Source organism: Macaca thibetana, chromosome 9, assembly GCF_024542745.1.
Source record: "Macaca thibetana thibetana isolate TM-01 chromosome 9, ASM2454274v1, whole genome shotgun sequence".
NCBI lineage: Eukaryota > Metazoa > Chordata > Mammalia > Primates > Cercopithecidae > Macaca > Macaca thibetana.
Window position 1 is genome coordinate 97,982,473 of NC_065586.1, and position 13,517 is coordinate 97,995,989.

The 13,517-nt window shown below is 41.9% G+C and overlaps 1 protein-coding gene and 1 long non-coding RNA gene across 6 annotated transcripts in view; one reads left to right on the forward strand and one right to left on the reverse strand.

Moving 5' to 3' along the window:
* The window catches only part of ARMH3 (armadillo like helical domain containing 3), a 224,908-nt gene that overhangs the window by 52,409 nt on the left and 158,982 nt on the right, over positions 1–13,517 (reverse strand). The gene's annotated exons all lie outside the window — the stretch shown is intronic.
* LOC126962772 (uncharacterized) lies at positions 667–7,070 on the forward strand. Its single transcript, XR_007728798.1, has 4 exons — positions 667–755; positions 1,504–1,653; positions 4,314–4,441; positions 6,984–7,070. It is a non-coding gene; the product is annotated as an uncharacterized LOC126962772 (long non-coding RNA).

Sequence of the window (13,517 nt, forward strand, 5' to 3'; positions counted from 1 at the left end):
ATCTTCGGAAAAAGATTTTGCACTCTGTAAATGCATCCACATTTTATGCTTTTATAGTTTTTTTTTTTTTTTAAATCAGGCTTTCCTTACATTTGTTAGGAAATTTTTTTTTTTTTGAAAAATTCCTGTCTCAACTGAACTAGAAGTTTTGTTCTTGTTCTTGTTTATTATTATTATTATTATTTATTCTTGCCTAGGTTTGGAGAATACAGAGATCCAAGTACCCTAGCTTCTGTCTGGGTGGAATGTTCGTGGCCACCGGGGCAACCAGGGGAGCTAGTGAGGTTGGAACAATGAAATAATCCCTGGGAATGGAATTGCTGGGGATGTAATTCTCTTTCCTTTCTACTTGAACAGTTCTTTCACCAGGAAACAAAGCAAGGACATAAGAAAGGAAAGAAAAGAGACAGGAAGAAGAGAGGGAAGGAGAAAAGGAAAGAGGAAAGAAGGGCGAGAGGGGCTGGGAGGCAGGAAGGGAGGGAGTGAGGGAGAGAAAGGAAAACCCAGAAGGCATTACCTTCAAAATGTACACTTATTTCCTTCCCTTCTCACCATTATACTTATCAGGTGTCAGCTGGCTCTATGGGTGACCAGTTCTTCATACTGCAGGACACACATGCTGATATTGTTTGGGCAAACTTATCCTGAGGGTATGATAGATTTACCACTCTGGGAATACATATTTGGAATGAAGATAAAATCATCTTCCAACCTGCCCTGTGACAATCTCATCTCAGAACTTCAGATCTAAGCAGGTGATTAAGGTCTCCCACCAGGCAGGCTGAAAAACTATTTAGAAACCTGAGGAAGGTGGAACAGTCTACATTCATTTAGCAGTCTCTAACTCAGTACCCACAAAGGCAGTATATGTGTCGGCCTTACGTTTTGTTTGTTTGTTTGTTTGTTTCTTTGGGATTGTTATCTGCAAAATCTGAGTGCTAACCTAATGTCCTGGAGATATGCCAGGTGGAGGGTATTCAACCTAAGCAGTAAGAAAAATAGTCTAGCACTGGCTCTTCTCTCTCTAGGCTCTTAAAAAAGGAATTCCAGACAGGGCTTGGGGGCTTCCCATTAAAGTTCTTAGTACTTTGCACTATTGAAATGGAAAAATGTCCTGACATGGCACAGAAATGGCAGAACACTGGAACCAGGCTAAGCCAGACCAAGCTGAGTGACACACCTTTTCAGTAACTGAATTACATAGCTGCTTCTTCCCCAGGAAGTCTGATGACTACCAGGCTCACCTGGGTTGTGATTCCACACCATCCCGCCTGGCCAAGGCGTTAGATGAGGACTCATGCTTGACTAGCTCTTAGTGGGAGAAAGATGAGGCACCAGATTTATAGATGAAGGAGGAATCTCCCCATTTTCTTTAGGCTTTCCTTCTCACTGGTAGCACCTCCAAAAGGATTTACTACCATCTTTTCTGAACCTTTGGGAAGGGAGTTTCTGGGAGATTCTAACAGTACTTCTCTCTCATTTTTACTGGTCAAAACCTAACAGGTAGCAACGGCCGGTGCTGATGCCTAAAATGAAAGTCTTCCAGGAAAGAAGAAATGGCATTTTTTTCTACCCAAAGATGAATGAGCAAAACATGAGTTCAATTTCCTCTCCATCCATTCCATCTAAACCCCCACCCTACAAAAAGTGAAGGTGAATACTGCAAATGGGACACAACTTCCTCACCTCTGTCTAGTGTGAGTGAGGAAGAAAATGAGGCTAAGGAAAGAAGAGACTAGGGAGAAGAGTCACAGTAGACTGTTATACACTGAATGTCTGTGTCCCCTCCAAATTCAGACATTGAAGCCCTAACCCTCAATGCGATTGTATTTGGAGATAGGGCCTTTATGGAAGTTAATTAAGGTTAACTGAGGTAATAAGGCTGGGACCCCTGATCCAATAGGATTGGTGTCCTTATAAAAATAGACACCAGGCCGGGCACAGTGGCTCACACCTGTAATCCTAGCACTTTGGAAGGCTGAGGCGGGTGGATCACCTGAGGTCAGGAGTTTGAGACCAGCCTGGCCAACATGGCGAAACCCCGTCTCCACTAAAAATACAAAATTAGCCAGGTGTGGTGACAGGTGCCTGTAATCCCAGCTGCTTGGGGGGCTGAGGCAGGAGAATCGCTCGAACCCAGGGGCCGGAGGTTGCAGTGAACTAGAATCATGCCACTTCACTCCAGCCTGGGCAAAAGAGTGAAACTCCGTCTCAAAAAAAAAAAAAAAAAAAAAAAAAAAAAAGACTCCAGAGAGCTCTCTTCCTATCTGTCATGTGAGGACACAGTGAGAAGGCTGCCATCTCATAAGCCAGGAAGACAGCTCTCACCACAAACTGACCCTGCTAGGGTCCCAGATCAAGGATCTGGGACTTCTAGCCTCCAGAACTGTGAGAAAATACAGGAAGGTTTGAGTGGACAATGAATGAGAAAACATAGCCATTATGAAAAGATTAAGGTTTCCCTTCGACAAAGGTGGCAAGGCAATTAAATAGGGAAAAAAATAATCTTTTCAACAAATGGTACTGGGACAAGTAGTTATCCACATGCAAAAGAATGAAGTTAGATCCCTTCCTTATACAATACACAAAAGAACTAGAAATGGATCACAGATCTAAACGTAAGGTCTAAAAACTACAAAATTCTTTTTTCTTTATTTTTTGAGACGGAGTCTCTCTCTGTTGCCCAGGCTGGAGTGCAGTGGTGGAATCTCAGCTCACTGCAAACTCTGCCTCCTGGGTTCACACCATTCCCAGGAGCTGGGACTACAGGTGCCCGCCACCACACCCGGCTAATTTTTTGTATTTTTATTTATTTATCTATTTATTTATTTATTTATTTATTTATTTATTGAGATGGAGTCTCATTCTGTCCCCCAGGCTGGAGTGCAGTGGCGCAACCTCAGCTCACTGCAAGCTCCATCTCCTGGGTTTACACCATCCTCCTGCCTCAGCCTCCCCAGTAGCTGGGACTACAGGCACCCGCAACCACACCCAACTAGTTTTTTTGTATTTTCAGTAGAGACAGGGTTTCACTGTGTTAGCCAGGATGGTCTCAATCTCCTGACCTCGTGATCCGCCCGCCTCGGCCTCCCAAAGTGCTGGGATTACAGGCATGAGCCACCACGCCCAGCCCTTAAAAGCTATAAAATTCTTACAAGTGAATCTTCATGACTTGAGGTTAGGCAGTGATTTCTTAGATAAAACACCAAAAGCACAAATGACAAAAGAAAAAGTGGATCAATCTGAACTTTAAACTTTGTGCTGCAAACAATGCCATCAAGAAAGTGAAAGGACAATCCACAGAATAAGAGAAAATATTTGCAAATTTTGTCTGATAAGAAACTTGTATCCAGAATATATAAAGAACTCTTATATTCAACAATGAATTACACACAAATAATACAATTTTTTTAAAGAACAAATTATTTGAATACACAAGAAAAGATACTCAGTATCATTAGTTATTAGGGAAATGCAAATCAAAACCACAATGAGATACCACTTCACACTCATTAGGATAATGGTAAAAACAGAATAGCAAGGCTGGGCACAGTGGCTCATGCCTGCAATCCCAGGAGTTCGAAACAAGCCTGGGCAACATGGGGAGACCCCCGTCTCTACAAAATTACAAAAAAAAAATTAGCCAGGTGTGGTGGCACGCGCCTGTAGTCCCAGCTACTTGGGTGGCCAAAGTGGGCAGACCGCTTGAGCCTAGGAGGCCGAGGCTGCAGTGAGCTAAGATGGAGCCACTGCACTCCAGCCTAGGTGAGAGTGCAGACCCTGTCTCAAAACAAACAAAAAAACAAAAAAACAATAACAAATGTTGGCAAGGATGTGGAGAAGAACTCTCGTACATTGCTGGTGGGATTGTAAAATGGTACAGCTACTTCAATTTATAGGAAAGGTCCAGAATAGGCAAATTTGTAGAAACAGAAAGTAGATTCATGGTTACTTAGGGCTACAAGGAGGGTTAGGGAAGAATAGGGAGTGACTGCTATTGGGTATAGGGTTTCTTTCAGGGGGAACACAATATTCTAAAGTTAGATTGTGATGATGATTGCACAACCCTATGATTATACCAGAAAACATGAACTGTATACTTTAAATGGATGAACTGTATCATATATAAATTATCATGGCTTCCTTGGCCCCAGCAGTTTTTGAGCAAGCTGCTTTCTCCAACCAGTTCCACACAGAATTCATGTGGTGATTCGCTCACTAAGAAAACTTTTCTAAAGCTTGCATACGTTAGCAACGCTGATGGCAGTAGGAAAAGGAGCTCACTGGGTCATGAACTATTCTATAAATTACAGAAGCTGGGATTTCAGGAGCTTCTGGAGAGTGAGAGCTCTGTGGTACAATACCACAAAAGGTGGCAGAGATGGCATTTGAGACTAGTGCTGAAGGGCACATGCTCAGGAAGAAACAACCCTACCTGGAGGTGAGAAGAGTCCAACTCATGGTAATATGTATGATATACTTAAATCAAAAGTTCTGCACGTAGCAAAGGATGTCAGCTTTTGGCTGTTGGAATAGGATGTTGAGGGGGGTGGCACAGTTAGTAGATGAGAAGAAAGTTTCTCTTATTCTCAACATCCTTTTCCTTTACCCTTTTCTTTTCCAGCAATAGTTGGAGCTGACCACATTATTCAGGGAAATAGAATAGGGAAGAGGATTTAAAGAAATATAGGTAGTAATAAGGCCCAAGGAAGGGGAAAGGAGTTCTACCCACAGACAGAACTTAGTGGGGAAAGAGAATATAATTTCTAACCAAACCTCAAGCTTTTCCGAAACTTGAACTAAAAGCTCCAAGAGAGCAGGTACTAAATTTATTTTGCTCACCAATATTTTGTCCAGTTTCACTGTAAGTAGCTTTTGCTTCTGGAGATCCAGAATCACTAGCTCTCCTCCCAAGTATGAAAATAAAAATTAAAATGTTTTATCCTCATCCCAGGAAAAAAGGTGGCTCAGATATGAACAACTGTCCTCCCAAAGAAGGAGCAAAAGTTGACACTGATGACAATAAAGCTTTTCTTCCTCTTAAGTCATATCAAGAGGCTAGAGGAAAGCTTTCTGGCATTCCTTATTTAAGTAATCCAGTACCTTCTAAAAGTAAGCCTAGGTTTTGTTTGTGTGTTTGTTTGAGGGTGGGGAGGATGAGGTGAGGCATGGGGGAGTGTGCTTTACTCTGGTACTGGGCCTCTAAAGCCACTGAATTAGAAAGTCCCAAAGGGGAAGGAAAAATAAATAGACAACATCATAGTAAAGAGAAATTGCTAAAGCCAGCCACAGTGAGGGACGGCACTGTGCCCAGTGCACCTTTAAGAGCAGGAATCTGGGCCACCCTCCAATGCAATTTTCAACTTCTGACTGCAGAAGATAGGGGTCACTTATACAGGCTGAAGCAAAATGAAGTGGACAGACGGAACAGTAAGGATGAAGAGTAAACTGGCTGGGGATTTCTTGGTCCATTTTAAATTTATTCTTTCTGACTCATGACTCTGCAAAGCAGCTCTGTTTTCCCAAGTGCCGGGTGGTTGTTAACTGAGACACATAGTTAATGCCGAACTTGCATTAAAGATAAGCATGGAAATGTTCCTTAACAATGTAGGCAATATAGCTTAAGAGAAAATGTGGGCCAGGCACGGTGGCTCTCCCCTATAATTCCAGCACTTTGGGAGGCTAAAGTGGGAGAAGTGCTTAGCTCAGGAGTACAAAAATAATTTTTTTTTTAAATTAGCTGGGCATGGTGACATGTGCTTGTTGTAGTCCCAGCTACTCAGGAGGCTGAGGTTGGAGGATTATTTGAGCCAGGGATGTCAAGGCTGCAGGGAATCATGATCACACCACTGTGCTCCCCAGCCGGGGTGACAGAGCAAGACCCAGTCTTAAGAAAAAAAGAAAAAAGAAAAAGAAAATATGGATTCCTCCTCATATCCAATACAAATCTAAAGCAAATCCTCCAAAATGCAACCTCCCATGGACAGAAGCATCTACAAGTCTTTTATGAAACAATAAATAAATAGTTTCATTCAGAAGCTCAGAACATGGTGATTGTTTCATTACTAAGATATCTGAAGGAAGCAGGCTATCTCTAAAAGCTGCTATGTACATCTTTCAGGCAGAACAGAGAAAAACAAGCAAAAGTTGTTTTTGTAGCTCTCATTCCAAGGAAGGAGGGAACATCACTGGTATACTCAATACATACATATATATATATGTATATGAAGATTCTTAAAGATTTCACCCTAAAACTACTCCTATAAGACTACCAGATTTACATTAAAGAGTCTGATTGTGGGTGAATTTCTCAAGCTTAGTAAAAAATTTGGATCTTAAGCTCCAACCTCATTAAGACCTGTAGCCCTGTATTTTCAAATGCTTACTAAACATTTACACCTGGATGTCTTGCTTTTGTTTACCTGGATTTCTTCACATAGAATGTTATCACCACTAAAAAGCCTAAGTCATCTTCTTCCTTGAAGGCCCAGTTAAAATACCATTGCTTCCCTGAACAACATGGTTCATACAGAAAACAGCAAGGCTTTAGAGAAAGGAGATCTGAAAAAAATCTGGATTCCTCCACTTATTAACTGTGTGACTTTGGACAAGAGATCAACCTCTCTGAGTAGTAGTTTATTTGGTTGAATTTCATTTCCAAAACTTTCCTCTCTGTTTTCCTGCATACCATCTAGCCCTAAAGATTCCCCCCCGCCCAAAGCAGTTTCCCTTTTCCTAGACCAGTCCAGTGATATACTACTATGCAATATACTACAGAGTATGTTCTCAGGTATCTGGGACTAAAGACAAGAAAACCATCATATTCGTAATTGCTTTTTACCTGGGAAACCTTTAGGCATACAGGTAAAATACAAACTTCTGAGAAGGGGTAAAGGTATGATTGAGTGTATGTGGCAGTAGTTAAAATGGTTCATCTGAGGCTGAGTTATTTAATATTAAACTAATATTTCTTTCACCTTCAGAATTGCCTCACAGACTCCTATTTCATGCAGTACTAAGCTTCCTTCTTCATAGAGTCAATGAATCTTCAGCCCATCCAATTCAACAACAACAAAAAAAGCAATTTCCCTTGATGCCTGTTAACAGAAATGCATTACAAGCCTCAGAGACTCTGCTGATTAACATTAAACAAAATAAAATCTCAAGTAAGAATACCTTCTAACTTTTTCACTTTGAAACTATCTAATCAAAACATCAGCAACTGACCTGTTAGGATTATCCTTCTAACTTACCCCCTAAGTTTTAGGCCTTAACCCTTTCAGGACCATTATTTCCCTCCATAAATTATAATACTGTCCCTGTGGCCATTCTTTTCAGGACCAAAGACACAAAAATGGAACCCTAGTATAAAAGGCATTTTGACAACCACCAGGAAGGATGAACTACTGACCAGTGCATCTAGTTGCTTACTTTACCCAATGATCCAATTATATAAGCTGGCCTAAGTAATTACTAAAGAGAATTTTTTTTTTTTTTTGAGACGGAGTCTTGCTCTGTGTCCCAGGCTGGAGTGCAGTGGCGCAATCTCGGCTCACTGCAAGCTCCACCCCCTGGGTTCACGCCATTCTCCTGCCTCAGCCTCCCGAGTAGCTGGGACTACAGGCGCCCGCCACCACGCCCGGCTAATTTTCTTGTATTTTTAGTAGAGATGGGTTTTCACCATGTTAGCCAGGATGGTCTCGATCTCCTGACCTCGTGATCCGCCCACCTCGGCCTCCCAAAGTGCTGGGATTACAGGCTTGAGCCACCGCGCCTGGCCAAGAGAATTTGATAATGTAAATTTATTGGTTGAAGGGAGTGGAACAGAGAATGTGTATTATTGACTACACCTTAGCAACCTTCATATTTTAACCTGCGAATGATTTGAGTCAGCATTCCTCTTGATTTCTGGGTGAGAAACACATGTCATACCAGGTAACGTATTCATTGCTGACTATATTTTCATCTAGCCTCTGCATTAGGCAGATGAAGGTTCACAATTCATTAAACTGGAGGGAAAGAGGAGAAGTTTAATGTGCATGAAATGTACAGGCACACAGCCTCAGGGGCATTTGTCATTTTCTGGAGCTGTGTGCATGACTGCGCAGCATGGGTTTTCTACCTTGATGCATGACTTTGCCCGATGTAGGTTTCCACCTCATCACCTGTTGGAAATTAAGCAACTGGTTATAGCTATTTTGCTTAAGAGTTAATGTCTAGTTACTATGGCCCCAAACCATAGATTTAAGCCAAGTAAGATGTCATGGGCTTTACACTTTGGCTAAATTATCTACTCTAGCACTGCCATAAGAGACAAAAGGAATTTCTTCCTGCTTTAGACATCAACCTGACATTTTTCACTGTTGTCACAGTTACAATGAGTGTAAATGGAGAAGAATCAACCACAAGTGTTGAAAGAACCACAAAAGTCAAATGGACCACCTACATTTCCATAAAAGGCATCACTTAATCCATTCCCCTTATAATTATGTCTACTTTTTATTAAATCTTTCAATAAATGAAAAGAGGCTCCAAAACTTTCCTAAACATAAAACACTTACAAGATTATCCTATCGTTGCTCAGATCCATTACTCTGTGCTTCCGACTACCTTACTCTGTTCTCTAGCGGCAGGTCCGCAGTTACTGGCAGAGTTCCTGGGGCTACAGAATGAAAACCTTTGGAATTGGTTTGGCCCTGGATTTCCTATTTCCAGAAGTAACGCTCCTCTACACACTCAGAAATGCCAAATGAATCTAAAGGGACAAAATAGCCTATGAGAAAATGTGTATTATATTTTCTGTCCCTTTTCAGGACATAAGAAAATCCTAATACATACCTAAGAGGAATTCTGAAGCAGTGGAGATAAGTTCAAAACCCCAAAAATTGATCTAATTTTGATTAATGGTGAACATTCCAATCCCCTGAATATGAATTAAGAACTTTTTAAAAACTGGCATGAGACAAAAACTTGAAATATTTTAATTACACCTCATTCCCATTAGCCCAATTTATCAACTTATTATAAGACACTTAAATTTTAAGCATGGGAGAGCAAGAAAATGAGCAATTGACTAGTCTTCTTTTCCTGTCACTTCAAAAATAAAGGCGAATTGGCTGGTCACAGTGGCTCATGCCTGTAATCCCAATACACTGGGAGGCCCAGGTGGGAGAACTGCTTGAGGCCAGGAGTTCAAGAGCAGCCTGGGCAACATAATGAGACTCCCATAGCTACAAAATTTTTTTAAAAATTAGCCAGCATAATGTGCACACCTATAGCCCTAGCCACTCGCAAGGATAAGGCATGAGAATTGCTTGAACCCAGGAGTTTGAGGTTACAGTGAGCTGTGATCATGCCACTGCACTCCAGCCTGGGCGACAGAGCAAGACCCTGTCTCTAAAAATAAAGGGAAATTATTTTAGTGGATCACATGCTAGACTGAGGAAGGAGGGAAATATTCTGTGGATCCCATGCCAGTAAGAGAAAAAGAGCCATATGAATCATAAACTAGACTAGATGAGCCATACATATACCTCAGTGGTGGTGGAGGAGGATCTCATGTGCACAAAGGAGGAAGAAACCTGTCAAGATTTCTCAGTGGTCCAGTGTGGGCCATATGGATTCCATACTAGATAGCAGTGGTCCTGATGTTCACATACAGGAGAGATGAAAGAGTGGGCCATATGGATCACATACTGGTTTTCAAGTACTCCAGGAAAAGAATGAAATTAAAAGACACGGAAACAGGCTTATACTCCATCCCAGGGGGACCTTTTAGAACTCCTCAGGAAAGGCAATCAGCAAGTCTGCCAAAGTAATTAAGCAAACGAACATTTACCATAAAGCCCACATCAGTTAAGTGAACAAAGATGAATCTTATTACAGTGCACTGTCAGCTCTGAGCCTGCAGGTACTACCACTGAGATGCAGCATTACTTGGCCCTAGCTGCTCACCCACCCACTGTGACAGAGAGCTTCGCCCTTCTTGTCAGCTCTGAAAAAGCAGGCTGCTTTCACCTGCTCCGGCAGTGACTTACGCTGCTTTCAGAGAGACCCTCACAGAGATGGCTTCCTATAAGAAGCCTGGGTGTGGATACTGTGGCAGGTGGTAGGGTTGGCTACAGAAGGGAGGCTTGAGAGGTAGAGAGGATGGGAGAAAGCAGGGGGTCTGGATAGCAGTTGTCAGTGAGGTAAAGAGAATGGGATAGTTTGGTAAATCAAGAAGTAAATAAAGAGTAAACAAGCTGCCCAAAGTATTGAACCATTCTGCCTAAGTGAAGTTGATAGTTTCTCTCTCTGAAAAGGGAAGAAGTTAAAACTTCATCGCAAAATAGTTTCTCCTCAGGGAAAGAAGTATTACTAGGGAACATCGCTTTTCTAATGTTAATGGCAGCCTCAACATCAGCTTATTAATGAGTTAGCACCAAAGCTAACAGGGTCAGATTTGTTGAGACCTAATCAGTATCTATTATTTAACAAAATCCACTGCTTGCTAGAATAAATGAATACTTATCAACTATCCTAAGATTTACAAATGGCACCTGAATCACCTTTTGGCCCTATTTCTTTCTGCAAATAATTTTGAGAGTCAAAATGAAAGCCCCAAATTGACCAAATGCCAACCAACTACATCAGGGACCCAGAAAGCTTTTATTCATCAGAAACTCTCACAAGGGGAAGGCTGTAAGAGTAGCTGTGAGACAAATTCAAAAAATCATATGACTAGTTTAAAAAGCCAAAGGCCATATGTCTATTATTCAGAGGAATAGATATATGAATAGGCAGAAGTAGGTAAGGTCCCTGTGTCCAGAAACCAATACATCTCTAACTCACTATGGAGAAGAAATCCTAAAGACATTGCTGGGAGACAGATATGACCAACCAACTGAAAAAATGTCACTTGTGGCACTTCTGGGCTGGGCTTGTGACAGAAACTGATGTTGGAGGTCTCACAGCAGATGCACGCACAGGCACTCATACGTGCACACTTCTCTTCAGGTCTAGAACAAGAGCAAGCAAAGAGCTGTGGTAGAAAGTGATTAGCAACCGTACTTTCTACCACAGCTCTTTGTCTGCAACAGGGCCTGCAGTTTCCTTACATTCAAAGGCAGTGGGAGGTGGGAAAAGGAGGGGAAACTAGATGACTGCTACTCAGAACCAAGCAGCGCTGCCCAGGAGAGGACTTAATGGGAGGATAAATTTGGGGTCTGATTCTTTGACAGCACCTCCAGTAACAGCTAGTAAAGCAGGGGGTGAGAGCCAGCTCCAAACATTCATCATAATAGTGCAACAAGATGAAGGTCTTTAGGGGAGAGTCGATGAGATTCCAGAGTAAGAAAATGAAGCCCATGCGGAGGGTGAGGCGGTTGGCTCTGGCAGATTGTCTCCACAGGAGGCTGATATAATTGTTTTATGCTCACAAAGAGGTTATTAGCTGCCATCTCTCCAATATACCAGAAAGAGCAGTAAGTTTTCTTGCTTCTGAAAGGTGATGCTACCAGAAGAAGAAATTTAGTTTTAAAGTAATTAAATAACTTTGTTTATGCTATAAGCACTGTTTTAGAAAGAGAACTTCTTCTATATTTTCTCCATCCTTACTCTGCAAATTGACTGCTTTCTCATATAGTCAAGGAATACTCTGTCCTTAGAAGGAAGTTCTACAGTATCTGAAGCTAAAGGTTTGCCAGCACTGCCAGTGATTCTTGATAATTCAGTTTGTTTGACAAATGTATGAATACCTATCATGCGCAGGCACTATGCTAGGCAATGAAGGATGTGAATAAAATAGATCCCAGAGATCAAGGAGTTCATAGATGGAAAAGACACACACCACAGACAGATAACTTCATTATGATGTGGTAAAGGCTAAGGCAGACAAAGAGTAGATAAAAGGTATTATGGAAGCACAGAGGAAGGGTGCTTAGCCCAACCTGTGGGCTTAGAAAGGGCATTCTGAAGGACAGGGTGCTTGAGCAAAGTCTCGAAATATGAATTAGTTTATAATTAGGCAAGGAAAGGTGAGAATGTGCAGGCATTTTCTTACAGGGAAGGAGACTGATACCGAACTTTTACTAAATCAAACAAAAGAAACCTAACTAGGTAAAAATTAGGTTCATGCATTCAACAAACAGTCAAATTTTTCTAGTAAACTAAAGAGAAAAGTTATAGCTTCCTTTCCCAGTGTCTCATTTTAAATATTTTCCATCTAAGGGGAAACAGGACAACTTTTGTGAAAGCCACAAGACCTCTGCCTGTTGGGGTCCTATTTACACCTGTTTGCTCAGTACTGACTCAAAGATGCTCATGGAGACAGACTAGGGCAGGTTCTGTACCTCCTCTCCCCTAAACTAAATGTAAACACAAAGCAGTTTTCTAAGTTCGAGGCAGGCCTTTCAGGCTCCCATGGGAGTAGATGGGTCTCAGCTGTGCTGTGCCCACCCCTCTGCGGCTGTCAGTCTCCAGCTGGTGATGCAGCTGCTCCACTTAAAGCCACACTGAAGCCTCCAGTCTCTGATCTCCACCAAACCATACTGAAGACACTAAATGGTTTGGCTTTGCAGCTGCCTGTTATAAGAGTGTCCTTGGTTCTCTTTTGGCTTATAAGATTAATAACATACATTTGGGAAGGTCCTCAGTGAGAAACACAAAAGAGAACCTTTAATGCCACGAAGAGCCTGAGCAAACACCTTACTGCCAAGAGGAGTAAGGCATCCAAACACGTACACCAGTGGCACGTGAAACAGCCCCAGAACATACAGATTCCCTCAGCAGGGCCTCTAGCTTATATAAATGACAGCACCACACCACTCACCCAGTGAGGAGGTTTTTTTAAGGCAGCCTTAAAATCCCTTATAATTCAGTGAATCTGCAAAGATAAAAATAGCACTAATTGCTTTGACTTGTTACTTAAAAAAAGAAAGAAAAACAATGCATAATGCTATCAATAATTCACTTCAAAGTGGCTTTAGCTCTCTCAAAGCCCCATTTTGGATAATTAAAACCTTTCGGCCGTCTTCCTGTTACTATGGAGGGAACTGGAAGTCAGTAAATTCTACAGTGTTGGGATTAAAAAAAAAAACTCAGCTGGCCGGGCACAGTGGCTCATACCTGTAATCCCAGCAGTCTGGGAGGCCGAGGCAGGCAGATCACGAGGTCAGGAGATCAAGACCAGCCTGGTCAACATGGTGAAACCCTGTCTCTACTAAAAATACAAAAATTAGTTGGGTGTGGTGGCACACCTGTAGTCTCAGCTACTCGGGAGGCTGAGGCAGGAGAATTACTTGAACCTGGGAGGCAGAGGTTGCAGTGAGCTGAGATCGCGCCACTGCACTCCAGCCTGGGGACAGGAGAGACTCCATCTCACAAAAAAAAAAAAAAAAAAAAAAAGGAAAGAAAAGAAAAGAAAAAACAACTCAGTTCATCACTGAGAAAGGGAACTCTAACAATTTCAAAGCATACTTCCTGGCTATACTAGGTTAATCCAGGAGCTATTAAGACTATATTTCCTATTGTCTATT